A 5,000-nucleotide genomic window follows, 5' to 3' on the forward strand; every position below is an offset into this window, starting at 1 on the left:
TGGCCCTTCCTTGCCCAAGGGAACAACGCACCGGCCGGTGACTCGAACCCTCGAACTCAGATTGCCGTCGTGACAGTCTTGAGTCCGATGCTCTAACCACTCGGCTACCGCGGCCTACATCTTATTATCATCATCTCATCATAATATAATCATCATCATCATCATTACATATCACCATCATTATCATCATCATCATCATCATCACCATATTCATCATATTTATCATCATCATCACCATCATTATCATCATCACCATCATCATCATCATCATCATATCATCATCATCATACATCATCATCATCATCATCATCATCATCACCACCATCATTATCATCATCATCATCATCATCATCATCATATTCATCATCATATTCATCATATTCATCATATTCATCATCATCAACTTTTTGTCGATAACTACAAACAACGTATTCTAATATCCCATTAACATCCAACTGTTTAAATCTACACTTATCTTTATGACGCTTTCAAAACCACAATTAATAATGATGTGATTAAGTGAATAACCATTTGTAATGATGATGCCTTTTTTAAAGCCAGAATTATCACTTCTTTCATGTCAGTAATGATGATCATTATAATCACCATAATATTCATAAATCACGCTGGCGGTAAAAATGGCATCGACCAGGGAAGAAAAAGGTTATATATTTGCGTCAAAATGCAAATGCCACTCGCGGTGTATCGGGGTTTTATTAATCTATCGTTATCGTTTTCTGTGTTATTATTATTTTTTTTCCATTCTCTATCTTCATTCGTGGAGACCTATCTTCGTTTGCTATTCATGAGTGAGGTTTGATAATGCATGATGATATGATGTATGTCAGCTCTCTTGATTCAATATGGAGGCTTTATCTCTAGCGTTATTAGTTCACTATGTATTTACTATGTTAATTTGGTATGTGCCCGATTCTCTCTCTATCTGTTGATTAGATTTGTGCCATCTCTCTCTCTCTCTCTCTCTCTCTCTCTCTCTCTCTCTCTCTCTCTCTCTCTCTCTCTCTCTCTCTCTCTCTCTCTCTCTCTCTCCCTCGCTATCTTTGTTGTTTTGATATATACCTACACACTCTCTCTCTTTATCAATTCCATGTACCTTCATTAATTATGTGCCCTCATTCTCTCTATCTTTGTAATTTCGATATATGCCCGCACTCTCTATTTCTGTTGTTTTCATATGTATTCGCTCCCTCTCTACCTTTATTAATGTTATATGTACCCACTCTCTATCTTTATTCATGCATTACGTTCTAGCTGTCTCATCTTTATGTAATCGTTCTCTCTCCAGCTTTATTAATTTGATAGGTGTCTTTATCAACTTAATAAATATCCGACCTCTTTCTGTCTTTATTAATATATTACGTGCCTGCTCTCTCTCCACCTTTATCAGTTCAGTATATACCCGGTGTCTCTCTGTCTCAACTTTATTATGTGCCCGCTCTCTCTCCAGCTTTATCAGTTCAATATGTACCCGCTCGCTCTCCATTTATTAATTTAATAGGTATCAACTCCTTCTCCGTCTTTATCAACTTGATATGTGCCCGTTCTCTCGGTGTCTTGATGAACTGAATATGTACCTGCTCTCTCTCTCACCTCTATTCATTTAACAGGTGCCAAGTATCTCTCCGTCTTTATTAACTTTATATGTGCCCGCTCTCTGTCTTTATTAACTTATGTGCCCGGTCTCTGTCTTTATTAACTTATGTACCCGCTCTCTGTCTTTATTAACTTATGTGCCCGCTCTCTCTATCTTCGTTTGTCCATCCCCTCCCCCCCCTCCCCCCTTTCCCCTCCCGTTCGTTTTGGCGTCAATGTATTCGAATGCACGCGTCTGTCGCATTATTCCTCCCGCTGTATAGCATAATTTGGGGAAAATTTGATCGTGTTGAGCCGCACCCTCAAATCATCTCATATTTATATATATATATTTTTTTTTTTCTGACGGAAGGGGACAGGGGAGGAGGCGGGTCATAGATATAAAGTCGATATTGAATGTGTTCGTTTGTGTGCACCCAATATGGATGAATGATACTTTGCCGAAATTTATATCTGTTTGGAAAGTCTGTTTATCACACTAACCGTTAGAGTAACTATGGCGTGATATTTATCGTATGTATTTCACCGTTCGTGCTCTGAATTCTGGCATAAACTTCGTGAATAATTTAATGAATCTAGGTTTCCATTTGAATCGTATTTTGATTAAAGCAAATTGATTATCAACGTAGTGATTTCTGATATTTGAAATCACCTCTCTCTCTCGTCTCTATCTATCTATCTATCTATCTATCTATCTATCTATTTCCTTTCTCATCTATCTTTTTGATTCAATTATATCAATCTATCTATCTATTTTCCACTCACTCTCTCTCTCTCTCCTCTTCTCTCTCTCCTATCTCTCTCCTCCTCTCCCCTTCTTTCTTCTTCTCTCTTCTCTCTTCTATCTCTCCTCTCTCTCTCTCTCTCTTCATCTCCTTCTCTCTCTCTCTCTCTCCTTCTCTTCTTCCCTTTCTCTTTTCCCATCTTCTAACTTACTTGTTACCAACGAGAATCTTCATCAGCTAGTAATCCAAATCTGAAATAAAACATCTATCATGGCGTTGTAAAAATCCTATATCAGTGGGTGATATTTTTAACCAGTGTTACTAGTTTTCGTCATATCTTAGACTTTATTGCGTTATTTTCAGCTAGTGTTATTAGCGTTTCCATCACACGTGTTATCTATATAACACTGCTTATATATCATGCCCCCAAAAATATAGAATTGATTTTGACCCATTGTATCACAGCGAGATTATCCAGGAACACCAACACTGTTCGCCTTATGTAATTAATATCGCCTGGTGAGGGCCCAGCACGTCTTATCGTTAATTAAAATTTAGATAATGAGAAACTAATGATGATGAATATGAACTCGGGGGAGCCATCGAGACGCCGGAGTAGAAACCGCGTTCCTGGTTTATTGTGCGGATTCCTGGGGGTTCCTGAAGGATCTTGAATGGTTCGTGGAGGTGGGAGAATTCTGGCGTCTCGAGGGTGGAAACGCAAGGCGCGCGTCTTTCGTTTGGTCCGGTCGGTATTAATGTTTCGAGGAGGACGACGCGCGTAGCGACTGGTATGTGCTAATAATACTAATGAAGTAATGGATTCCACATACATATCCACGAGCGCACGCACGAACAAGTACCTGCACACGCACGCACGAACGCGCGCGCACATGCACATACATGCATACACACACACATACACATGCACTCAGGCACGCACACACACACACACACACACACACACACACACACACACACACACACACACACACACACACACACACACACACACACACACACACACACACACACACACACACACACACACACACACACACACACACACACACACGAGTTCGTTTTTAAAAACCCTAGTTTAATCTTCGCTGCACATAATCTATCGTTGTATTCAAATATTCCACATTCCTCCTGTTCTCTCTTTCCCCTCTTCCCTTTCGCTTCCAATCTAACTCGCCAAGGAATAATTTCAAAGCAGAAGAGAGAGAGAGAGAGAGAGAGAGAGAGAGAGAGAGAGAGAGAGAGAGAGAGAGAGAGAGAGAGAGAGAGAGAGAGAGAGATTAGAGATAGAGAGAGAGAGAGAGAAGAGAGAGAGAGAGAGAGAGAGAGAGAGAGAGAGAGAGAGAGAGAGAGAGAGAGAGGAGAGAGAGAGAGAGATACGAGAGAGAGAGAGAGGAGGATAGGAGAAGAGAAAGAGAGAAGACAGAAGAGAGAGATTGGAGCGAGAGAGAGAGAGTAGAGAAGAAAGTAAAAGGTACTTCGAGAAAATACTGTTCCTCTCCCCCTGGGATTCGCATAAGAAAGAGCCAATACTGCTTTCTTGCTCTCGAAAATGCATTAGAAAGAATATCTAATCAAAAGTTGGTTTGAGGAGATCGACTATATCTATTTATCTATGTTTTTGTGCGTTTATATATGTAAATCTGTAGATATGTCAATCTCTGCTTATCTCTCTCCATATACCTATCTATTTATCTATCTAGCAATCTGTCTAGCTATCTATATCTATGTCAATCTTTCTATCTGTCTAGCTGTCTATATCTATGTCAATCTTTCTATCTGTCTGTTTACATGTCTATATCTCTTTATCTATCTGTTTGTTATGTCTATTTCTAGCTATGTATCTGTCTATCAGTCTGTCTGTCTATCTATACAGACATAGTGCAAGTCGTTCTTAAGATTTCGTGTGAGTGGAAACTGCCGACCTATAAAACGGGCTAATCCGACTTAACAGACATAATATCCCCTGTTTTATTCAGCTTTTTTTCTTCAAAATTTTGTTTAGCTTTTGTTATATCCAAAAGAATGGATTGTGCAAGATTAGTATGCAAGACCGCCTTTAAGTTGCTTTTTTTTCAGATGCCTGATGTTTGTTTACAAAATTTGAGTTCGTGAATATATCCCGTGTAATGTAGGATGTAAAAGTACAAGCAATGTAAAAATTATACGTGCCTGTTTTTGTATGAATCTCAAGATAAAGAAAAGAAAAGAAACGAAAAAATCTCGCGTTCCATGTCTGAAAAAGCATTTACGTCTCGTTCTTTTTATGGGTCTCGGAAAACTTTTCTGTCCTGCTCTTGTGGTCTAGGTTTCAAAATACATTTCTGTTTAGTTCTCTTGCTCTAGTTTTTTTTTTTTTTTTTTTTTAGATTTTTATTTATTCATTTTTTAATGACACGCTCTTCTATTTTACGCCTTTATCCCCTCCCCTCATTTCTCCCTAAAGCAAAAGACCAAAAAACAAAAATAAATCTATGATCTTCGTATCGTATTTCTATTTCATATGTTTTTTTTCCCACCAGGTGGCAGCAGCGCCGAGGCTAGAAGCGTTAACACACATTTCGCTCCCAACAACAGGTGAGTCACAGACATCCTCATCACAGACGGTAAAATAAACTTTACAGAAGAGAGAGGGAGAGA

At 38.9% G+C, this 5,000-nt stretch overlaps 1 pseudogene; it reads left to right on the top strand.

The window, feature by feature from the left end:
- Nucleotides 1-5,000, top strand: part of LOC119586413 — a 53,422-nt pseudogene that overhangs the window by 31,488 nt on the left and 16,934 nt on the right.

This window comes from Penaeus monodon, chromosome 1 (genome assembly GCF_015228065.2).
Source record: "Penaeus monodon isolate SGIC_2016 chromosome 1, NSTDA_Pmon_1, whole genome shotgun sequence".
Taxonomy (NCBI): Eukaryota; Metazoa; Arthropoda; class Malacostraca; order Decapoda; family Penaeidae; genus Penaeus; species Penaeus monodon.